Source organism: Mobula hypostoma, chromosome 13 (assembly GCF_963921235.1).
Source record: "Mobula hypostoma chromosome 13, sMobHyp1.1, whole genome shotgun sequence".
Lineage (NCBI taxonomy): Eukaryota > Metazoa > Chordata > Chondrichthyes > Myliobatiformes > Myliobatidae > Mobula > Mobula hypostoma.
In genome coordinates, this window is record NC_086109.1 from 73,867,762 (window position 1) to 73,893,934 (window position 26,173).

Sequence of the window (26,173 nt, forward strand, 5' to 3'; positions counted from 1 at the left end):
ACATGAACAGAGACTTTAGCAAGTTCTAGAGATTTCTGCAGGCCTTTTGCTGCTGTTACCCTTGGGTTCTTTTTCATCTCCTTCAGCATTGCATGGTGTGCTCTTGGTGTGATCTTTGGAGGACATCCACTCCTAGGGACAGTAGCAAGAGTACTGAATTTCCTCCATTTGTAGACAATTTCCCTTACTGTGGACTGATGCATACTCATGTCTTTAGAAATGACCTGAGCCTTTTCCAGCTGCATGCATCTCATTGATTGGAACACTTGACTCCAAATAGCTTTTGTCGAAGGTAATGGTCCAGAGGTTCACATACTTTTTTGAACCTACACTGTGATTGTTTAAAAGGTGTACTCAGTATTGATGAGAAGTACAATTTGTTTGTGTGTTTAGGCAGATTGTGTTTGTCTATTATTGTGACCTAGATGAAGATCAGACCACATTTTATGAGTAATTAGTGCAGAAAACCAGGTAATTGCAAAGGCAAACATTTTTCTTGCAACTGTGTAAATCACCCAACCCTGAAATTCATTTCCTTGTGGACATACGCAAGAAATCTACAGAATTAATGAAAGACCGCCCAATTAGGGTGTTCAGCCAAAATGTGTAAGACAACAAACTGTGCAAATGCAAATCTAAACAAGTACTAATAAATAACAAAATGAAAAGTCCTTGAAAGTGTGTCCATTGGTTGTGGGAGCATATCGATGATAGGGCAAGTGAAGTTATCCCCTTTTGTTCAAAAACCTGATGGTTGAGGGGTAATAACTGTTCCTGAACACGAGAAAATCTGCAGATGATAGAAATATAAAGCAACACACACTAACTACTGGAGGAACTCAGCAGGCCAGGCAGCACCTATGGAAAAGATTAAACCATCAACATTTCGTGCCGAGACCCCTTATCAGTTCCGATGAAGGGTCTCAGTCAAAATGTCCAATGCTTACTCCAATCCATAAATGCAGCCTGACCTGCTGAGTTCCTAAAGCATTTTGTGTTAACTGTTCCTAAACCTGAGGCTCTTGTTCCTTCCTCCTGATGGCAGCGGCGAGAAGAAAGCATGGTGGTAGGGATCCCTGATGATGGATGCTGCTTTCCTGTGACAGTGTTTCATGTAGATGTGTTTAATAGTTGGAAGGAATTTACCTGTGAAGGACTGGGTCCAATCCACTACTTACTGTAGGATTTTCTGTTCAAGGGCATTGGTGCTTCCAACAAGGGACACGCATTCATTAAAACCTACTCCCTTCAATCAATCAAGTCTTTAATATAAATTCTAAGTGGTTGAGCCTGCAACAATGATCCATGCAGTATCTCACAGTATCTCACCTGACTGCTGATGTGAAATAAACCCCTTATTTCTGACTCTTTCCAGATGTTAACCTTTTCAGTATCCATACTAATAAATTTCACACATTACACACAGTGATCTTTGGAATCCTCCAGCTTAGCAACCTGAGTATATTCAAGTTTATAATTGATGGATTTCTGGATACCAAGGAAAGTGAACAGCAAATTCATAAGCTATGATATTAACTAGGCTCAAGGGGCTTTATGGACTTCTCAAGCTATTTCTCATATCCTTCACTTCAATAAATTCCAAGTGGCAAAGCCCCTCAGCTTTTAATCTTTTCTAGTTTTGTACCAAAAACTGCATATGGGGCGGGGGGGGGGGGAAATTAGAAAATGTAGGATGAGGTTAAGCGAAACCCAATGGTACACATGAGGCTGCTTAACAAGATAAAATCCTATGGTGTTACAGGAAAGATAATGGCATGAATGGCTGACAGGCAGGAGGCAGTGAGTGGGAGTAAAGGAGGCCTTTTCTGTTTGGCTGCCAATGACTAATGGTGTTCCTCGGGGTGAGTATAGGGGCCGCTACTTTTCATATTGTTTGTCAATAATTTGGATAAAGAAATTGATGGCTTTGTGGCAAAGTTTGCAGATGATACGAAGATAGGTGGAGGGATAGGTAGTGCTGAGGAAGCAATATGATTATAGCAGGCCAAACTGGAAGAATGGGCAAAAAAATAGCAGGTGGAATAGTCTTGGAAAATGTATGATAATGCATTTTGGTAAAAGGCACAATAGTGCGGACTATTATCTAAATGGGGAGACGGTTCAAGCATTAAAGGTGCAGAGGGACTTAGGAATCCTCATGCAAGACTCTCAGAAGGTTAATTTACAGGTTGAGTCTGTGGTAAAGAAAGCAAATGCAATGTTCGCCTTTATTTCAAGAGGAACAGAATATAAAAACAAGGAGATAATGCTGAGGCTTCGTAGAACACTGTTCAGGCTGTGCTTTGAGCATTGCCAACAGTTTTGGGCCCCATATCTCAGAAAGGATGTGTTGTCATTGGAGACAGTCAACAGGAGGTTCATGAGGATGATTCCAGGAATGAAGGGATTAACATATGAGCAGCGTTTGGGAGCTTTGAGCCTGTACTTACTGGAATTTATAAGAATGCTTGGGGATCTCATTGAAACCTACCGAATGTTGAAAGGACTACATAGGGTGGATATGGAGAGGATGTTGCCTATGGTGGGGGTATCCAGAACGAAAGGGCATGGCCTCAAAATTGAGGGGTGACCTTTTAGAAGAGAGGTAAGGAGGAATTTTTTTTTAGCCAGAGAGTAGTAAATCTGTGGAATGCTCTGCCACAGACTGCAGTGGAGGCCAAGTCTGTGGGTATATACAAGGCGGAAGCTGATCGTTTCCTGATTGGTCAGGGCATAAAGGATATGGTGAGAGGGCTTGTATATAGTGTTGTGTGGGATCTGGGATCAGCCATGATGGAATGGCAGAGCACACTCAATGGGCTCAATGGCCTAATTCTGCTCCTATACCTTATGGTCTTTTGGTCCATACACATGTCTGAGAGTCGATGAGCAGCCAGGTTTGTGGCCAAAGATACATTCATACAGAGAGTTTGATAGACAGATGCAGCACAATCTTCTAGTCATTCACTTTATAAAGCTTCCGACATAAATGGGATGTGTATTTTTAGAGCAGACAGCTGTTTTTAAAATCTGTCTGCTTCTGGAAGCAATGTGGAGGGAATTAGATAATGTAGAACAGCACAAAATCTAAAATCTTTCAGCTTAACTTGCCTGACATTGGTGCTTACACTTCACTGCTCAGCATACCAAGTTAATGCCTCCTGTTGTTTAGGCTTTAATTCGGAAATTTCTCAGCAATGAATCTCAACCTCTGGCTGCAAATCCACATTCTGAACACTTTGGAAAGATAAATCTCTGCGGAAATTGCCAATAATTCTCATCCATGTATGGCCAAAAGCTTTGGACCCAACCTAAGGTGGAAACGATTCTTACATATTTGTAAACTTATAACTAAATTGATCATTAAGTCTGATGCAGGATCTTAACCCAAAACATCAACAATTCCTTTCCTCCCCACAAATACTGCTCATCCCAGTAGTTTAGATTTTACTCCAGAATGCATCATCTGCAGTACTGAGCAAAAGTCTTAGACACAGACATATAGCTAGGGTACTAAGACATTTGCACAGTACCTCACTGCCAATGTGGAGCAGAGAGTGAGTTTGTAAATCTGGTGGGAGCAAAGGGTATTGGAATGGGGAGGGTGGAGCACTGTGGAAGGGGCGTGAGACAGGTGGCAGAGAAGGAGTGTCAGGGGTGGAGGGATAACACCAGCCCTGAGACACCAGGCAAGGTCTTTGGATCCTAAATAACTGGTTTATTGATCTTTACAGAACATCTCTCTGGTGCTTCCCACTCTCTCTTCCCCTTTTCCAAAACATGACTCCCCTCTGCCTGAACCCTTCCCACTCTTAAACCACAATAAGACCCATAACAGAATCAGGTTTATCATCACTCACATATCATGACGTTTGTTTTTTTTCCTCACAGCTATATGTGTGCCTAAGACTTTTACACAGTACTGTATATTCTCATCTGACTCCATTTTATTATTCGTTGTGTCCAATATGAAGTCTCTTCTCTGAAGAGTTTCCTTTTCTCTTCAACGAAAATTCTGAGATTCCCTCCCACGGTGCTCCCTTCCTGTGGTTTCTACTGTTCTGCTGTTCCTCTACCATGGACTTTCTATTACAGCCATGCCCTCCCTCAATAGTTGTCTTTACTGCTATCTTGTCCCAGATGGTTTCATCTGTTTTCAAGCCTTCTAGTTCAGCCCCATCCAGGATTTCAGGAACGTACATTGAATTTGCCTCTTTTCCCTATGTTTTCCCTCTGTGCCCTACACTCTACCATCTCTGCCATGTATTGCTACCTTCAGGCCCTTTCTCTCACTTTCCAAAATATGCCAAGGTCTGCATATCTTCTTCTACTCTTCCTGATGCCTGTCATGTCCCTGACTTCCACAAAGAATCACATCACACACAGCACATCACACAAACCAATCTTCCGTCCTTGGACTCACTTTACACCGCACGCTGTCGGAGCAGCGCTGCCAGGATAATCAAGGACAGGACCCACCCAGCCAATACACTTTTTGTCCCTCTTCCCTCCGGGTGAAGGCTCAGGAGCTTGAAGACTCGTACGGCCAGATTTGGGAACAGCTTCTTTCCAACTGTGATAAGACTGCTGAACGGATCCTGACCCGGATCTGGGCCGTACCCTCCAAATAGAAAAGGGAAAATAAGGTAGTGCAAAAAAAAATGAGAGGCAGGTTCGGATATTTGGAGGGTACGGCCCAGATCCGGGTCAGGATCCATTCAGCAGTCTTATCACAGTTGGAAAGAAGCTGTTCAAGCTTCAACAGCTGATCAAGCTGTTCATCTGACTCCAAGCTCCCAATATTCTATCTCAGCTTCCTTGCTCTCCAGGCTTCTGAAGCTCCGCTGATACCACACTCTTCTGCTCGACTCCCAATGCTTCATCAGGTCTTTCTTCTTCTTCCGCTGTCACCATTCTTCCTGCGGATCAGTCCTCCTCTGACCTTGTATCCCACTGACAGCTCAAAAACAATCCCTTCTAATGCACAAGGCCAAAAAAAGGCAGAAGAGGGTTGTAGACTCGGCCAGCTCCATCACAGGCACAATCCTCCAATCATCAAGGGCATCTTCTAAAGGCAGTGCCTCAAGAAGGTGACACCCATCATTAAGGATCTCACCATCCAGGATATTGCCTCTGTTCATTATTACTAACACCAGAGAATCAGAATCAGGTTCAATATCACTGGCATATGTCATGAAAATTGTTGTTAGGCAGCAGCGGTACAGTGCAATGCTGTCAAAATGGTTGCTGTGATGCTTCCGTTGCAGTAGTGATTGTCGCTCTCACTTTCAGCTTCCACTGCTGGCTAGCAGTCTTGCAAAAAGGAGAGCTGAATGTGCAAGCCTCACCCTGACAGCACATAACCTCTCCAACAGCAAGCCTCATGTAGTGCGTCCTCGAAGGTGACACACAGAAACTGAACTCCTTTCAGACTCAAGCTGAACTACAGAGGACAGGAAGGAGGTCTGGCCCTGTCACATGTAGCATGCAGGCCAACTGTTGTGTGGACACGCCCTGGTGCTCGTGAACCAGGGCTCCAGCGATGGGTAACTAGCTCCACTGCCTTGTGAGCAGCCTCGGGAGAGACAAGGGCTACGGAAGTAAACCCGGACAGCAAATCCGGAGTGGAGCCCATAAGGCAGCTGGACGTCATTGAACATCCTTCTGCAAGACAAGCTGGTGCCAAACGTACTGATTCATAAGCTTTCCTTTGGACTACACTGGTGAGGCCGAGAGGGAGATCTTGACGATTGGACATCTCAGGATCTCCATACCTTCCACCCAGGCTTGTGATGATCATCATCATCACCCATTCTCCTTCAAGACAGACGGATGCCAAGCAATCACCACATTGCAATACATAGTAATAAAACTGTAAATTAGAGTACAGAGGAATTCTGCAGGTCAGGCAGCATTTATAGAAATTAATAAGCAGTTGATGTTTTGGGCCGACACATAAAAAGTTAAATTAAAGGGAGAAGGAAAAGGGAGCTGATGGCATGAACATTGACTTCTCTAACTTCCGCTAATGCCCCACCTCCCCCTCGTACCCCATCCATTATTTATTTATATACACACATTCTTTCTCTCACTCTCCTTTTTCTCCCTCTGTCCCTCTGACTCTACCCCTTGCCCATCCTCTGGGTTCCCCCCGCCCTTTCCTTCTCCCTAGGCCTCCTGTCCCATGATCCTCTCATATCCCTTTTGTCAAACACCTGTTCAGCTCTTGGCTCCATCCCTCCCCCTCCTGTCTTCTCCTATCATTTTGGATCTCCCCCTCCCACTTTCAAATCTCTTACTAGCTCTTCCTTCAGTTAGTCCTGACGAAGGGTCATGGCCTGAAACGTCGACTGTACCTCTTCCTAGAGATGCTGCCTGGCCTGCTGCGTTCACCAGATACTTTGATGTGGTCATCATAGCATTTCCCTTTTTACATGCCTTTTCTATCTCCCAGTGTAATTTGTACCCCACATTTTGACCACTGTTCAGAGGCATGTATAAAACTCCCATCGGGGTCTTTTTATCCTTCCAGTTTCTCAGCTCTACCCCAAGGATTCTACATCTTTTGACCCCATATCACTTATTTCTAAGGATTTGATTTGTTTTTTTTTAAACCAACAAAGCCACCCAATGCCCTCCTGCCTACTGCCCTGCCCCTTTGATACGATGTGAATCCTTGGGTGTTAAGCCATCGGCTGTGATCTTCTAACCACAATTCTGATGTTCACAACTTCATATCTGCCAATTTCTACCTATGCTATAAAGTCATTTACTTTATTCCATCTACAATAGGCATTCAAATATAAGACCTTCTGTCCTGTATTCACCACCCTTCGTTTCAATTTTGTCTGCATCTTATCTGAGGTTAAATTCTTACCCATTTCTAAACCTTTTGTCTTATTATTCCTTCTGGAGACTTTGGTAACATCTCCTGCACTCTCCTTCCCTTTTACTTAATCCATAATTTTCCAACCTGTTGAACCCATCTACCTTACTGTTGAGTTCAAAGCCCTATCCATAGCCCTTGCTATCTGATTCGCCAGAACCTTGGTCCCACCAGGATTCAGGTGGCACCCATCCCATTGGAACAGCTCCCTCCCTTCCCAATACTGGTGCCAATATTTCACAAATTCAAACCCACTTCTCTTGCACCTATCTTAGATCCACACATTCAGCTCTCTGATTTTATTAACCCTGTGCCAGTTTGCCCATGCATCAGGTGACAATCCAGAGATTACCTTTTTGGAGCTGTGTTTTAAGTTTGTCCTCTAGCTGCTCAAATTCCCTCAGCAGAATCACTTTCCTGTTCTTCCTATGTCATTGGTACTCACATGGACCACAAGAACTGAACCTCTCACTCCAAATTACTCTGCAATCAGATGCAACCTAGGCAACAGGCAGATAACACAGACTTCGGGACTCTCAATCCTTATGACAGAGAATTATGTCCATTCCCCTGACTATACTACCCTCAATTACAACCAGATTTCTCTTCTCTGCCATCTCTAGAACTGTTCTCTGAACCATGGTTCCACAGTATGGTTGCTCATCTTTCCTACAGCCCCCATTCTTATCTGCACAGGAAGCAACAATGTTAGACCTGTTGAGCAAGCTCAAGAGCAGATACACCTCCAGCACTACCTCTTGTATACCCTACCTGCCTCACTAGCATTCACATCCTCTTGTCCCTGGCCACGGACCAAATTTGACCAAATTCCAGCATTTACTCCCCTTGAATCTCCATTGCATTGTACTCAGCTATTTGTCTCAATTTCAAAACATAATCATGACCTCTGTAATAGCCCAAGATATATAATATATATAGGCATCCGTTAATCTCGTGAGACCATGGATTTGCACCTTGGAAGATTTCCAGGGCGCAGGCCTGGGCAGGGTTGTATGGAAGACCGGCAGTTGCCCATGCTGCAAGTCTCCCCTCTCCACGCCACCGAAGGGCACTAGGGCTGATACACTAGGGCCGATACGGTGTCGTCGCAGAGCAATGTGTGGTTAAGTACCTTGCTCAAGGACACAGCACGCTGCCTCAGCTGAGACTCGAACTAGCGACCTTCAGATCACTAGACTAACGCCTTAACCACTGGCCACGCGCCAACACTGCCCAAGATATAGTATACTACTTAATAATTAATCCCATCTCACCCACCCCTCAGAGTAAAAGTCTATAATTCCAAAGAAACTAACATGAACAATACAAACTACAGAGCAAAGATATCTATACCACAATGTCTGCACTTAAGTGCACATAACACTTCAGGAAGAAATTGTCGGAATGACCATCACAGCACTGAACTTTAGTTCATTTGATACACAGGGAATACATACTCTATCCTTACTTACTTGCGCACCACAGAAATGTGACTAAGGAAACAAAGCACGCCTTTACAATTATAAAGGATGAGTATCCCTTATCCAAAAATCCAAAAATCTCTGAAATCTGTATTCTTAAGCACTGACATGACATCACAAATGGAAAATTCCACAAGGCGCTGGTAAGGTTTCCAGGTAATGCACAGCTCTCTGCGCACTACAGACAGTTCTGAGAAGTGACCACACATATGTAATGAATAGAAGTTAAAGAAAAATAGAAAAACACTACATAAAACAAAAAATGAAGGTCTCGAACATGTATTGAAAGAGTGGATTCATCACTGTTGGAGCTAACATATGCCATTTTAACAGTATGCTGATCATGAAGCAAGCAAAGACCTAACATGACGAACATGATGAATTGAAGGGAATTGTGAATATTCAACAGGCTGGTTGCAGAAATTTAAGAAAAGGCATGGCATTAAATTTTAAAAGATTTTGCATATTTTAAAGATAGAGCTTCTGCTGATCATGGAGCAGCAGAGAAATGTATTGATGAGTTTGCCAAGATCGCTGCTGATAAAAAAAATCTAACACCAGAACAAGTCTACAATGCTGATTGCTTTTATTCCTTATATAAAAACTAAAAAAATAAGTAAAATACAATTACAGTGTACTTTTCCTAAATGCTGCCTGGCCTGCAGAGTTCCTCCAGCATTTTAAGTGTGTTGCTCGGATTTCCAGCAGAATTTCTCGTACAATGACCTTTTAATCAAAACACGGTATTATAGATGGAGAATGAAAGCCTGCCGTTGTTTGTTGTTACTCAACAGCTGATTCAAGTATTCTCCCGATGCTGCTGTTGTACTTTGTTCCCTGCTCACATTATAGTTTCATTAAATTAATTGTATATATCTTTTACTGTTCAATAAATATGTGTGATAAACAAGTGTAAGACAAACTGCATACCGGTAGGACATAAATTCAGGATCGGAAATTATGGCGATTCAAAACTATCTCATTATATATTCCAAAATCCAATATGGGAAATACGCCTGGCCCCAAGCATTTCGGATAAGGAGTACTCAACCTGTACCTGCACAATCTCCCAATGTATTTTATAGCCCATGATGCGCCGTTGAAGGTTGTCACCATTGTAACATGCAAATAAAACAAAGAACAGTTTTGGCATTGTTAAACAAATAGCTGACAACAAAGAGGTTATTGGAGATGCGAGGCCCGATTCAACTAGTGGCCATGCCCCCGGCCCCAGTGAACACACAGGAACCAGGACAGACGCTAACACCCTACTCTCGGCTTCTGTACTACAGTGGGAGCCCATTCAATCTCACCCTGGCAGCACGCACAAATGGAAGACATTTTAAAACATCATAACCCTCACCTAGACGTGACACCGACGTACCACAACAACCGTACCCCAAGCCACCTTCTGATTCGTTTACCTTTGTCAATAAAACAGCAGAATCGCGTAACCGGAAGCACAACGGCTTCCGATTGGTCGGTGGCTCGCTATGCATTTTGGGGACTGTAGTCCATTTATCTTGCATTCTTTGTTTTTCAAATCAACACTCACAACACGCTGGAGGAACTCAGCAGGTCGGGCGGCATCTGTGGAAAAGATTGGTCGACGTTTCGGGCCGGAACCCTTCGTCAGGACTGTAGGGGGAAGGGGCAGAGGGTAAAGAAGGTGGGGGGAGGGTGGGAAGGAGAAGGCTGGTAGGTTCCAGGTGGTTTTCCAGTAAGGGGAAAGATAAAGGGGTGGGGGAAGGAAGGCAGGGAGGTGATAGGCAGGAAAGGTGAAGAAAGAATAGGGGAAACAATGGGTAGTAGAAGGAGGAGGAACCAAGAGGGAGGTGGTAGGCAGCTGGGGGAGGGGGCAGAGTGACATAGGGATAGGGGAAGGGAGGGGGAGGGAATTACTGGAAGTTGGAGAATTCTATGTTCATACCAAGGGGCTGGAGACTACCTAGACAGTATAAGCATTGTTCTTCCTCTCGGAGTGCTAGTTGCCTCTTTGGCTCAGTGGGTCAGTCTTTTCATTCAAGTTTATTAACTTCATCCTCTCCAGGACTGAGAATGAAGTCTAGGCTGAAATGAAAATGATGGAGTGGGGCTGTTACCCTGAGGGAATGTGCGCTGTTGGAAGTGTGATCCTTTAGACTCCGATTTAAGATTCCGTGCTATTATTTCAAAGACGAATAGGGGAGTTATCCTCAGTATTCTTGCCAATATTTAATCTTAAACCAAAACCAATAAAATTAGATTTCTATTTGTGATCCTTTGGCTCCCCCCACTTCCTTCAAACAAAAGGGGGTAGCCATGGGCACTCGCATGCGTCCCGGCTATGCCTGCCTTTTTGCCGGCTACGTGGAACAGACTATGTTCCAAGCCTACACCGGTGTCACGCCCCCACTTTTCCTACGCTACATCGAAGACTGCATTGGTGCTGCTTCCTGCACCCATGCGGAGTTCGTCGACATCACCAACTTTGCCTCCAACTTCCATCCTTCCCTCAAATTCACCTGGTCCATTTCTGACACCTCCCTCCCTTTCTAGATCTCTCTGTTTCTATCTCTGGAGACAGTTTATTTCTATTACAAACCCACAGACTCTACAGCTACTTACACTATACTTCTTCCCACTTGTAAAAAAAAATGCCATCTCCTCTGTTCCTCTGCCTCCGCTGCACCTTTTTTTCATTCCAAATGAAGGAGATGTTTCCTCTTTCAAAGAAAGGGGCTTCCCTTCCTCCACCATCAATGCTGCCCTCAACCGCATTCTCTTCCATCTCGCGCATGTCTGCCCTCACCCCATCCTCCCGCCACCCCACCAAGGATAGGGTCCCTCTTGTCCTCACCTACCACTCCACTAGCCTCCACGTCCAGCACATAATTCTCTGTAACTTCCACCATCTCCAATGGGATCCCACCACCAAACACATCTTTCCCTAACTGCCCCCCCCCAAACCTTCTGCTTTCCACAGAGATTACTCCCTACACAACTCCCTTATCCTGTCGTCCCTCTCCGCTGATCTCCCTCCTGCCACTTATCCTTGCAAGCAGAACAAGTGCGACATCTGCCCCTACACCTCCTCCCTCGCTACCGTTCAGGACCCCAAACAGTCCTTCCAGGTGAGGCTGCTGGGGTTATCTATTGTATCAGATGCTCCCGGTGTGGCCTCCTGTACATCAGTAAGACTCTACGTAGATTGGGAGACCGCTTCACAAAGCATCTAAGCTCCGTCCGCCGGTAAAAGCGGGATCTCCCAGTGGCCACCGAATTTAATTCCACTTCCCATTCCCATTCCAACATGTTCATCCACAGCCTCCCCTACAGCTGCGATGAGGCCACACTCAGGTTGGAGGAGCAACACCTTATATTCTGTCTGGGTCGCCTCCAACCTGAGGGTATGAACATCGATTTCTCAAACTTCTGGAAATGCCCCCCCAACTACTTTTCTACTCCCATCCCCTTTTCCCTCTCACCTTATCTCCTTGCCTGCCCATTGCCTCCCTCTGGTGCTCTTCCCCCTTTTTCTTTCTTCCATGACCTTCTGTGCTCTCCTATTAGATTCTGCCTTCTCCAGCCCTGTATCTCTTTCATCAACCAACTTCCCAGCTCTTTACTTCACCCTCCCCCCCCCAAGTTTCTTCCTCCCCTCCTCCCACCCTCTAACTCTGACTCCTCCTTTCTTTATCTCCAGTCCTGAAGAAGGGTCCTGGCCAGAAACAGCCTTTTCCATAGATGCTGCTGCCTGGCCTACTGAGTGTTGCAATGGAGCAACTGAGGAAAACCCAATTGCAGGACATGGGCACGGAGAGCGGGTAGGATTCTTACACGGACTTGAACGTTGACTTGGACTGGAGCACAGAACCTGGACTTGGACTTGATTGGAACACAGAGCCTGGACTTGGACTTGGACTTGATTGGAACACAGAGCCTGGACTTGGACTTGATTGGAACACAGAGCCTGGACATGGACTTGACTGGAACACAGAGCCTGGACTTGGACTTGATTGGAATACGGAGCCTGGATTTGGACTTGACTGGAACACAGAGCCGGGGCTTGGAACTTGGACACGGACATGGAGCTTGGATTGGGACTTGGACACGGAGATGACAACACCATACAACGACAGACAATTCATTTTGCGGCTCGGAGCAGCAACAAACAGCCTGCAATACTCAGCCAGACACATCACGACAAAAACAAACAACGACAGACAATACATTTCGGGGCTCGGAGCAGTGGCAAACGGCCTGCAATACTCAGCTGGACACAAGACGACAAAAACAAACAACAACAATCCATTCGTATCTCGACTCCGGGTAGCATGTGAAGCGGCAAACGGCTGGCAAAACTCAGTTGGACGGCAGGCTCTCGACTCAACCCAGGAACTGCGGATGACAGGCTCTTGACTCGATCCAGGAATTGCGGACGACAGGCTCTTGACTTGACTTATTCTTGGCGGCCCAAAACAAGCATAGCGGCACTGCTGAGGTGATGAACCAGCCGCGAGTAGATGTAAGCCGGAGTGATTATGCTGCCGGTTCGAATGAGGATCAGGTGCCCTAATCAAGGAGCCCAGTGGAACACGGGGAAAAGGAAATTAACTGAAATGAGGAGTCAACGGACCGGACCGTGACACTGAGTTCCTCCAGCGTCTTGTGTGTGTTGCTTGGATTTCCAGCATCTGCAGATTTTCGCTTTGTTTGTTACTGTTTGTGGGATCGTGCAGCATGCTGGATTGGCTGTGGTATTTCCTTCATTTGCAAAAAAAAAACACACCTTGATGATTGTGCCAGAAGGTTCGGTGTTCAAGACCAGGAAAGATGTAATATAAAGAGAGACAGTGAAACAAGAAACCGCCTAAGATAGAATCTGAAGCAATGATGAAAATGCTGGAGGAAATTATTGTTCCTTTCTGGGATGTTCCTCTGAAACCTAATGATCAGAGGAGATCAGCATCCATAGAGGGAAGTGGACAATTGATATTTCAGGCTGAGAACCTCCATCTTGGTCAAGATGCAATATAAGCCTGCTCTACAACCGAGTTGTAGCTTCTCCAATTTCAATTTTTATATGTGCACTTCTGCAACCCACTGCCCAATCCATCTTATAATTATCTATCTGAATCTCCTACCTATTAATCATTTACCAGATAATCTCTCTCCAATCATCTACCCAACTAGTGTGCTATCTCTCCAGATATCTGTATGACACTGCATCAGCCACTCCCAGCCTGAAAATCACCTTCCTGATTATTTCCTCAGTTGTTTACCTTACCCTACTCATTTCACCTTCCTTCCACCATGATTTTCTGCAAATATCCAAACTCTTAAAAATCGATTGCACTATTTCTCTTGTCAATCAATGAGCTATCCTCAGTATGCCAAGGGGCCCATAGTTTACATACTTCTATATCGGATTAGCAAAACAAATTCCTGTCAAATGTTCTTAAAGTATTTCAGTGAGCTTGTTTAGAAACATAGAAAACCTACAGCACAATACAGGCCCTTCAACCCACAATGCTGTGCCGAACATGTACTTACTTCAGAAATTACCTAGGGTTACCCATAGCCCTCTACTTTTCTAAGCTCCATGTACCTGTCCAGGAGACTCTTAAAAGACCCTATCGTATCTGCCTCCACCACCATTGCCGGCAGCCCATCACACGCACTCACCACTATCTGCATTAAAAAACTTACCTCTGACATCTCCTCTGTACCTATTTCCAGCATCTTAAAACTGTGCCCTCTCTAATCATCTGCCCAACTGGTGTGATATCTTTTGCTATTTTCTCTCCTCTCCACACTAATGTCTTCCCACACTCATTTTCTTCATGAGATCAACTTCCTGTCCTTTTAACCCTATTACCACTAAATTCCTGACAGAAAACTTCGAGTGAAATGTCCTTGACTTGCAACTTCATTTCTTTTTCCATTCATGATGCCTTATGAAGCTGAGTGCTTACAGCATTTTCTGATTCTGTTTCACGAAGCCTTCTTCCACCCGAGTGAGTTGTAAAGGTTCCTGTCCTTTTCCAATACAAAGATGTCATCATCACCCCATTTAAACAAACAACCTTTGATCCTTTTATCCTTTTAAAGTAAACAACACATCTCCAATCCATGTTTCCTCACCACAGCCGTTGTTATGATCACTGGTCATACTTTCTCCAGGGGTTCACAACCTTTTTTATGCCATGGTCCTCTACCATTAACCGAGGAGTCTGTGGACCCCAGGTTGGAAACTCCTACCTTAGACAGATGGTCTGCTGGCCCTGATTTGCATATTTCCTTATAACATAGAAAGAGTCTATCCAGCTATGCTGGTTTATGGAGCAACTCCATCCTCCTACATATTCCCTCCACTTTCCCAACAAGAACCCCTCTTCCAGATTCTCTCATTCACCTAGAGTACGAAAAGGGGAAACTTACCTTGACCAATTAAACAACCAATTCACACGTATTTGGGATGTGAGAGGAAATCAAGTAGTTATAGAGAAAATGGTTTCTAAGGTTGTCATAGCCAGGGTGGTAGTGGGGATAAGCTCCCACTACCTATAAATTGCTCCAAATGGTGTGCGACTCTAACAGCCTCTGACAACCAAGTCCAACTCTTGGCCTTCACGTGTACTAAGCTCGGCAGAACTGTTTCTACTGACAAGAGAAGAGGCATAGGACCATTGGTGCCTCAAAACCAGTTGCTTTGGGCAGGTGGGGCTCATCAGCCTTGGATGGCAGCCCACCTAGGAGAAGGAAAACTCTGATTTTAGACCTCCGCTGCCTTGCGGCCATGCCCCACCATGAGAAAGGCTTCGGGAGTAAACCCCGAGGAAGAAATCCGGAGCCAGGCTCCCTAAGGCAGTTTGATGTTGTTTACAACTTCACTCTGGCAACCTCTGCTATGACACTAGTGCCAAGCTGTATCCGTGCTTGCCCTTCCCTTGGGTTACATCAGCGACATGGAGAGGGGGAACCTGCTGCATGGGCAAGAGCTGGTTCTTTAAATCTTCCTGCCCTGGCTTGTGCCCTGGAGAGGACACAGTCCACCAGAGGTGTAAGCCCATGATCCCCTGGGATTGACAGTTGCCTACTACTATAGAGAGAACATGCAAATTCCATACAAACAATAGACGGAGTCAGGATTGAACCCATATCCTTAGAGTTGTGAGGCAGCAGTTTGAATGACTGAACTGCTTTTGTGTCACTGAAGCGACTGCATCGAATTACAGAGCTCAGTATGAGAAGAGAGCGAAAGTGGCATAAGGACAGGAAATTCCTTTTTTTAATTTGCTCTTGAGATTGTGATCACCTTTAATCTCTGTATGCCCATGACTGTGTCGCCACCTACAGCTCCAATCTCCTAATTAAATTTATTGACGACACTACACTGATTGGCCTAATCTCAAACAATAATGAGGCAGTCTACAGAGACAAAGTCATCACCCTGACACAGTGGTGCCAAGAAAACAACCTCTCCCTCAATGTCGCAAAAACAAAGGAGCTGGTTGTGGACTACAAGTGGAATGGAGGCAGGCTAACACCTATTGACGTCAATGGATCTGGGGTTGAGAGGGTGAACAGTTTTAAATTCCTTGGCATAAGCATCACCGAGGATTTCACGTGGTCCGTACATACCGGTTGTGTGGTGAAGGCATAACAGTGCCTCTTTCACCTCAGATGGTTGAAGAAGTTTGATATGGGTCCCCAAATTCTAAGAACTTTCTACAGGGGCACAATTGAGAGCATCCTGACTGGCTGCATCACTGCCTGGTATGGGAACTGTACTTCCTTCTATCGCAGGACTCTGCAGAGAGTGGTGTGGTCAGCCAAGTGCATCTGTAGATGTGAACTTCCTACTATTCAGGACACTTACAAAAACAGGTGTGTAAAAAGGGCCCGAAGGATCATTGGGGACCCGAGTCGCCCCAACCACAAACTGTTCCAGATGCTGCCATCCAGGAAACGGTACCACAGCATTAAAGCCGGGACTCCAGGAAGAGCTTTTTCCACCAGGCCATCAGACAGCTTAATTCATGCTGACGCAACTGTATTTCTATGTTATATTGACTATCCTGTTGTACATAATATTTATTATAAATTACTATAATTGCAAATTACACATTTAGATGGAGATGTAACATAAAGATTTTTACTCCTCGTGTAAATGAAGGATGTAAGTAATAAAGTCAATTCAATTCCCTGTAAGGTTGGTTGCAAATTATTGCACTTCCTAGTTGTATTGAAAAAATTCATGAGAACATTACTTTTATTTAACTGTAGATTTATTATTTATCTTTCCTGATAAATGGCCTAAGTGTATTTGGAAGATATACCATGAATAATACTCTGGTTCCTTTTGAACAGTTCAGGCAGTATCTGTAAGATATTTAAACAAATATCAGACATAATTTATCCAATAAATTAACTGTTTCTCTTTGTACTTACACTGCCTCAGAACTTACAGTATTTTAAGAATTTATTTCAGATTTTTGCAGCACTAGCTGTGTTTTTCTTTTCTATATATGGTTGGACAAAATTGGTATAGACTAAATTGGAGAACTTTGAAATCTAATGAGGAGATTTAAATGAATAATTAACCTGCATCTGAGATTACAAAGCAGGAGCATGCCAATATTATGCTGCTATCTCATTTGATTGATTTCTGTGTCTAGCCAACACTACCACACTGCCCATAGGTGGAATGCATCAACAGAGGGCAAGATTTTGAACTGCTGAAGTCAGTTACAGATTAATTATGCTGTTTAAAACTGGAATCATAGAAACAGACCCTTGGGCTCAAATCGTCCATGTAGGCACCAGGGTGTTTTCCTGAGCTAGTCCCATTTGCCTACATTTGCCCGAGATCCCTCTAACTCTTTCCTCTCCATGCACATGTCCAAATATCTTTTCAAAGTAAATATATCTGTGTCTACCACTTGTTCTGCCAGTTCATTCTGTATATCCACCTCTTGCCTGTGAAAAATGCGTCTATTAGGTCCTCTTTAAATTTTTCTCCTCTTACCTTAAACCTGTGCCCTCTAGTTTTAGGCTTCCTTCGCCTGGAAGCAAAGATGGTAAAAATACAGTCTGTCCTTATAACTCTAGCCCTGCAGTCCCAGCAATATCCTCGTTATCTCTTCTCACTTAATCACATTCTTCCTATAGTATGGCAACCAGAATTGCATACCATATTGCATGTGCAGTCTTGCCATCATTTTGTACAGCTGTAACATTACACCCTCCCCAGGGGTGCCATGTGCCTTCTTCTTACCCTGTCTACCCATGTCACCACTTTTAAGGAATTATGTACTTGTGCTCCTAGCTCTCTCTGTTCTACAGCATCCTGCAGGTCAGCCAGCACTTCTTAATGAGAAACTGCATTAGGACTCTTGTAGTTCAGTCAGACAGGACGTGACTCTGGCTGGGGGGGGGGGCGCGCGGGGAGAGAAAAACTGTACTTGACCCAGGTGATAGAAATGGAAAGGGAGAATAATGTTCTGGGAACTAGGAAGCCTTCCAGATATTCAGCAAGTAGAGGAAGAAGATTGCTATGGAGGTCGAGGCCAGCTGTCAGCTTCCAGGGACCTGTTTGTAGTGCTGCAGGGATTAAATAAGTAATTGCACAAATGAGATCAGGATTGGTGGATGCATTTTTAAATTTGCTATCCTCCAAATCACATCCAAGCTTCAGTCATTACAACATTTATATCAATCTAGTCATCGGCCTGATAAATACTCATTCCTAACATCCACGTGCTCCTGTACTCTACACATACTTGACATTGCCACAAACCTCATGCCCGTAGCTTTTATCACACTCGCAGCTATTCAGTCAAAACAGAGGAATTACTCACATTGCATATGTATTGTATGGCACTAATTGATCTACATCTTTCTTTCCAGCAAGGCAAAATGGAAGCAGCAAGGAAATAGGTGAGCTCTCCATAACACTCACAGAGGCAGCCATTTTGGGTGCTACTGGAACAGTCATTAACAGCCAAACCACTGTAAATTATTGTACCCGAAGTCCTCTTCATCCAACCAATCTTTTGATTTTTAAATACAACATTGCTTCCAATTTCCAAACTACAGAATGCTCTTCTGATTTCTTACATTATGTTATCCTTTTGTCTTTTTCATTTCAGATGCCCAGAAAGTGCAAACTGACTGGAAAATGGAAGAAGATCAAGAAGATAGTTCCAATGTACGGACAGGAGCTAAAGGCAGAGATAAGGATGATAAGTTAAATTTTGATTGCAGTGTGACAAGATTCCATCTGTAAATTTAATCTGGGCATTTCATGGAGGCTTTCATTTTTAAGTTGTAGTGAGGAAATAATGCATTTATCAGTTACTAAGATGTGTGTCTGTCCATATTGTTTTCACCCTTCCTCTTCCTTTCCTTTCCTTCATGTTTCTCTTCCCCAAGTACTGGGCATGTAGATGATGACAAGAAATATCTCTTCACCATGGTGAGATTGCCCAGCATGCAACAGACCACACGTACCCACCTCAGGTCCCTCATAAAGCTCTTTAGGCAGTGCAATATGGCAGCATGGCTTTGACTGCAGATTAAACATGGGGCGTGAACCATCAGCCACACTTTCATTTCCCCTTATGGCTCAAACATTATCAGTACATCAGGCTGTTAGAGAATGAAGGCTTGATGATTGGTTTCAAGATTTGCAACCAGCAGTCACAAAGCAGCAAGGCTTTATCTATCTGTTACAGAGCAGGATTGACATATGTCCACAGGTATGAAAATAAAAGAAACTGCTGATATTGGAATCTGAAAATAAAACAACAAAATTCTGGAAGAACTCAGCTGTTTAAACAGAGTCTATAGAGGTAGAAGGCAATTATTGTTCTACTAATAGCCAAAGTGGTTGCTTCAGTAGATATACAAGGACACCTCTGCCTTCTCACTTCTTCTGTGTTTTGGCATTCCAGGACAGAGCCCTGCATTAGGATCATTGTCCCTTCCCTGCTTGATCTCCCAGCAGCTTGATTTCTACTGTAGGCCCTGTGTTCATTTGCTCAGTTGTGCTTTATTGCAAGGGATATGGCTGCTATGTGCTCATGTCTGGAAGCAAACGTTTGCACAGAAGCTTCTAAGTTGAGAACTTCAACACCACTCCCTGCAGATTTGTGCAACATGAAACAAGCATAGTAGTTACCAAACATTCAATGGGTTAGCCAATGAAACCAAACAGAAACTAAGTTCAAATTTAAGTTTAATTGCCATTCACCCATACATGAACACCCACAAATGCAGCCGAACAAAACAGCATTACTCTGCAGCCAAGGTGCAAAGCACAGTACTAACAGTCACACACGGCATAAGGCACATATAGCATATATAAGATATCAGTAAAATACAGTCACGTAAAAAATATAGTCTAAGTCTTCGAATCTATCATGAATGTTGCAGGAGGCTGCAGTCAAACACAATGCAGCTTGTCTTCTGCTGAGTGAACACTGGGGGGCAGCACTGACTCCAGCTTGGACGCTGTACCATGCCACCTCCGGTGGAGCACACTGATTCCAAAGCCTCTCTCCTGGGCAACTGTAAGTAGGCAAATCCGCGGCTTGAGGCCTAGTCCTCACAATGACTGAGGTCAAACAGCTCCTCCACCAGCTGCCAAAAAATTGGTGAATCGGACTTACAGCATTCTACATTAACAATGTCCAATAGGGTCAACCAGTCGGAACATGGTCAATAATTTCTTCAACTAGTCTGGATAGCAGGGTGAAGTGAGATTAAGTGTACTGGTATAAAGGCAGGAGCATTAAACTACGTTACTGCAATCTTGACACTGCCACCCTTCTCAGCATATGTGTAGGTTTACTTATGTCAGACACAATTCAGTTCAGGCACTTAAGCAGCTATTTTTGAAGTCCTGAAGGTTATCAGTTGAAATGCATCAAGGAATATTTCTTAGCAGAAGGAAAATAAACAAATTGAGACTTAGAACTGGCTGGATTCAACCCGACATCTAAAATCAGGAATATTTCCAAAAACCAAAAAAAAATGCTTCTAACTGCAAAGGTAAAGAACCTTATGTTGTAGGATTTTGTGAATAAAACATGCAAGAGTCATTTTATGTGCTGAAGAAAAACCACAGCCCATTGTAAACAAAACAAAAGCAGTCACCTTATATGGACGCCTATATGTCAGACACTGTATCTTAAAGTGAGCACATGTTTGTGAATTATGTAGAACAGCTTCTATATTAATAATATGTGTCATCTATCACATTACCCTACAATGTCATTTTTCAGATGCAGAACTTGACAGTTATAAAGAGTTTTCATCAGTATGCTGAGCAGTGGTGAAATATTTGCATATTTCATTTAAGATTTTAGATGTGGATGCCTACTCTATACAAACAAAACAGTTTTAATCCGAAGTAACTTCTGAAATATAACTTTACAGCTTTAGTTTAGTTTGGTGATTGTCATTTTGCAATGACTTGTATCACTACCTTGTGCAATTTGTAATCGAAAATCATAAACTTTGCCAAAACTTTCCCTTGCAAAAATATTCGTAAGTAAGCTCTTACTCCATTTTGAACAGAAATTAACAAAGGTGACTAAAACCAATAGAAGCAAAAAAAACTATTCCAGATAACAGTCTGTCTAAAGAGTTCAAGAAGGTGTCATTGTTATCATTTTACTGTCTGATTACATCAATGAACAGGTTACTGAATTACTGCAAAGTTGTTAATGAAAACATCCATTATGTAATCTGTTTTATAGATAGTCATAATTGTTAAAATGTTTCAATACTTCAGTCTCTTCAATTACCTTCAAGCCACTCAAATAACTTGAGTATGAAGGTATGAAAATTTAAATTAATTATTTCTTGTTTTACAACATGTAGTAAAATGCCTTGCTTACCACTTCTCTTTTATTCTCTGAAGGAAGTTAGTGAACCTAATATATTATTACAGTCCAAGAATTCATTGTAAGTTTAGGACTACAGATATGTGGTCAGATTTCAAAGGTTTATTCTCCTTTCATTTAAATTAGTTCTATAAAGAATGCAAGAGGAAAAAGAATATAAGATATAGGAGCAGAATCAGGCCATTTGGCCCATTGAGTCTGTTCCACCATTTCATCATGGCTGATCCATTTTCCCTCTCAGCCCCAATCTCCTGCCTTCTCCCCGTATCCCTTCAGGCCCTGACTAATCTAGAATCTATCAAACTCTGCCTTAAAAATACCCAATGACTTGGTCTCCACAGCCGCCTGTGGCAATGAATTCCACAGATTCACCACTTTCTGACTAAGGAAATTCCTCCTGATCTCCATTCTAAAAGGATGCACCTCTGTTCTGAGGCTGTGTCCTCTGGTTCTAGACTCCTCACCATAGGAAACATCCTCTCCATTTACAATCTATCTAGGCCTTTCAATGCTCAATAGGTTTCACTTAGGTCATCCCTCGTTCTTAGAGTAGAGGCCTAGAACCATCATATGACAAACCTTTCTAACCCAGAATAATTTTTGTGAACCTCCGTTGAACCCTCTCCAATGTCAGCACATCTTTTCTTAGATGTGGGGCCCAGATCTACTCACAATACTCCAATTGAGGCCTCACCAGTGCTTTATAAAGTCTCAAAATTACATCTTTGCTTTTATATTCTAGTCCTCGCAAAATGAATGCTAACGTTGCATTTGCCTTCCTCACCACCAACTCAACCTGCAAGTTAACCTTTAGAAAAACCTGCACAAGGACTCCCAAGTCCCTTTGCACCTCAGATTTTTAAAATTTTCTTTCTATTTAGATAATTGTCTATGCTTTTGTTTCTCCTACCAAAATGCATGGTCATACATTTCCTTGCACTATATTCCATCTGCCACTTCTTTTCCCATTCTCCTAATCTGTTTAAGTCCTTATGTACATCCTCAAAACTACCTGCTCCTTCACCTATCTTTGTATCGTTCACAAACTTAGTCACAAAGCCATTAATTCCGTCATCCAAATCACTGACATACAATCAGTCCCATCACAGACGCATCTGGAACACCACCAGTCACCAGCAGCCAACCAGAAAAGATTCCTTTATTGTCATTATTTGCCTCTTGCCAATCAGCCAATGCTCTATCCATGCTAGTATCTTTCATATAATACTATGGGTCTTAACTTGTTGAGTAGCCTCATGTATGGCACCTTGTCAAAGGCCTTCTGAAAATCCAAGTATAGGCAAAATAATTGATTTAAAGTGCCATTGTTGCTCTGCCGTCATACCTGCCGGTGTTCTTTTCCAATCAATTTTGGTCAGCTCCCCTGTCATGCCTCTGCAATTCCCCTTACTCCCCTGTAATATTGATACATCTGACTTCAGCCTCTCCTTCTCAAATTTCAGGGTAAATTAGACAATAAACAATAGACAATAGGTGCAAGAGTAGGCCGTTCAGCCCTTCGAGCCAGCACCACCATTCACTGTGATCATGGCTGATCATCCACAATCAGTACCTTTTTCCTGCCTTCTCCCCAAATCCCTTCACTCTGCTATCTTTAAGAGCTCTATGTAACTTTTTCTTGAAAGAATCCAGAGAATTGGCCTCCACTGGCTTCTGAGACAGAGCATTCCACAGAACCACAACCCTCTGTGTGAAAACGTTTTTCCTCAACTCCGTTCTAAATTGTCTACCCCTTGTTCTTAAACTGTGACCTCTGGTTCTGGATTCCCCCAACATCGGGAACATGTTTCCTGCCTCTAGCGTGTCCATTATGAATTCTATCATATTATGATCATCAGCTTTGAAGGTTCCTTTACCTTAAGCTCTCTAATCAATTCCGGCTCATTACACAGCACTCAATCCAGAATAGCTGATCCCCTGTTGGGCTCAACCACAAGCTGTTCCAAAAAGATATCTTGTATGCATTCTAGAAATTCTCCCTCTTGGGATCCAGCACCAACGTAATTTTCCCAATCTATCTGCAAATTAAAATCCCACATAACAATCGTAACATTGCCCTTTTGACATGCAGTTCCTGTCTCCCATTGTAATTAACAATTAGTAGACCACATCTTTACTACTGTTTGGGGGCCTGTATCTAACTCCCATCAGGGTCTTTTTACCCTCGCACTACCCACAGTGATTCAACACCTTCTGATCCTATGTCACCTTGTCCTAATGATTCGATTTCATTATTTTACCAAGAGCTGCACCACCTCCTCCACCCTACCTGCCTGTCCTTTCAATACAATGTGTACCCTTTGATGCTAAGCTCCCAGCTATAATCTTCTTTCAGTCTCAATTCGGTGATGCCCACAACGGCATACATGCCAATCTGGAACGACTACAAGTTCACCTACATTTTTCTGTATACTGCACGCATTCAGTTCTGTGTTCACCCTTTTCAATTTTGACCTCATCATTTTTTCTTGTGCCTTCTTTCATTGGGAAGAAGATACAAACACCTGAAAACAAATACCACCAGGCTGAAGGATAACTTCTATCCTGCTGTTCTAAGGCTATTGGATAGTTCCCTAGTACAATAACATAGACTCTTGACCTACTAATTTACTTCATTATTATCTTGCACCTTCTTGTTTACCTGCACTGCACTTTCTCAAAATCTGTTACACTTTATTATGTATTCTGTTGTTGTTTTACCTTGTTCTACCTCAATGTAACGTGAAATGATTTGATCTGTGTGAACAGTATGCAAGATATGGTAAGCATTTCACTTTATTCTGGTAGTGGTGACACCCGTTAGTCCCGCGAGACCATGGATCTGTGCCTGGAAAGTCTGTTGTGCCGAGGCAGTGAGGCGACGCTGGAGTGTCCTCTCCAGGGCGCAGGCCTGGGCGAGGTTGTATGGAAGACCGGCAGTTGCCCATGCAGCAAGTCTCCCCTCTCCACAATACCAATGTTGTCCAAGGGAAGGGCAAGGGCCGATACAATGTCATCGCAGGAGTTGCCTGAACGAGGTTGAAGGCAACATCGGACTGCCCTAGGGACTCCAGCTCCAGATTTGTCCTCAGGGTTTACTCCCGAAGCCTTTCCCATGAGTGGGTATGGCCGCAAGGCAGCGGAGGTTTGAAATCAGAGCTTTCCCTCTCGTAGATGGACTGCCTTCCCAGGCTGACAAGCTCCATCTACTCGAAGCACTGGTTTTAAGGCCAGGACCTGCCTGGTACATGTGGGAATAATACACCAATTCCATTTCCAAAATGTTTTTGCCTTTATAAAATCACATCATTGTGGATATTCACTGATGCTATTATTCATCCTTTGATCTCTGCTTCAGTACTTGCAATGTATTACTGTTTACACAAAGTCAGATTTTTTACCACAGTCATGCTATTGTCTGCCATTTGTAGTTCAGAATTTTGTCTGTTTCATTATTAATGTTTTGTTTTACTCAGATCGAACATTGAAATTGAAAATAATATTGAAACTGAAAGTGGTCAGTTGGTGGTTAAAGAGAATAGATTTTCCGATTGCATTTGAAATGTTGACACTTCCTCTGTAGGCACATAGTACAGCTAATTTACTTACAGCAAATATTCCAGAGTAAATTTGGTATGTGATTGCTTATTCTATTCTGGTAGTTAGTATTAGCCAAGAAAAAAAGATAATGCATATCATCATAGCTATGAAATGAGTGTTTTAAAATAATATATACAAATAAAACACACATTACCTTGCATGTCCTGTTCAACGTCCTGAATTGGATTTTCCATACACTGAGGTTCATTGAAAATTGTAGCATATATTTATTTAGTGATCCATATTAATTGGAATGTTGTAATCCAACATGACAGCTCGGAAATTTAATTTCAATCTACTGAATTAATCTTTCATTAAAACTTGGTTTTAGCAACAGTAACCACAGAATAGAATTTGGTGTAAAACTCACCTGAAATAACTTATCATTATCCTTCAGGGAAGGAAATCTGCTTATCAAGTCTATGCTGCAATGTAGCCCCACCAATGAGATTGACTCATCTCAACGTCTTTAATTCAGGAGAAATTCAAGATGAACGTTAAATGGTGACAACACAGCCTTTGGACCGTGATCAAATGACTTTTAAAACATCCAAGTTCATTGGAGAGATGTTGAAAATGTTCTAGATTTGGTATTCTTCCTTTAACTTAAATGAATAGGCCGTATATATAATACCAAAACACTTTTTATTATGGTTATATCATATTAATTAACTCATATAGTCTTGAATCTCACAGCAGCTTCACATGGAATAGGGTGCCATGGTAGTGTAGTAATTAACAATGCTAATACAGCTTGGGGCATCAGAGTTGGGAGTTCAATTCCGGTATCCTCTGTAAGGATGTTTGTACGTACATTCTTTCTGTGTGCACATGGTTTTCCTCCCACAGCCCAAAGATGTACCAGCTGGTAGGTTCATTGGTCAATGTAAATTGTCCTGTGATTCTGTTTGGGTTAAATAGGTAGGTTGCTGGCGGCACGACTTATTGGGCTGGAAGGGCCTGTTCTGCACGCGACCTCTAAATAAATAAAATAAATGAAAAGCAGTCAAAGGGCTTTGAACGAATTTTCATATTTCTCAGCTGTTTTTAATATGAACATTAGAAACAAGAGCAAGTGTCAGCCATGTTCCTTAATAAGCACAATTCTCTATTCAATAAGAATGTGGCTGGATTGACTTTGACCGCAGATCCACTTTTCTCTTCTTCTCAAACTCTGAACTCTGAGTTAAACATGAAATCTGTCTATTTGGTCTGGAATTTACTCTAAGTCAGACTTGCTAGTACTCTGCAATAGTAATGTACAAATACTTGTGACCTTAGAGAAGAAATGCTGATCATGTGTGTCTTAA

The 26,173-nt window shown here is 43.0% G+C and overlaps 1 protein-coding gene across 6 annotated transcripts in view; it reads right to left on the bottom strand.

Annotated features, from left to right (window-relative positions):
* The window catches only part of lrrc28 (leucine rich repeat containing 28), an 89,468-nt gene extending 79,527 nt beyond the window's left edge, over window positions 1-9,941 (bottom strand). The window contains exon 1 of one of the 6 annotated variants that reach the window (XM_063065935.1): window positions 9,923-9,941. The gene's annotated coding sequence lies outside the window, so the exon portion shown is untranslated. Of the gene's footprint in view, window positions 1-9,730; window positions 9,896-9,922 lie in introns of those variants that run through there. The other 5 variants (XM_063065941.1, XM_063065934.1, XM_063065931.1 and 2 more) reach the window with 5 other exon arrangements.
* Window positions 9,942-26,173: the final 16,232 nt, after the last annotated feature.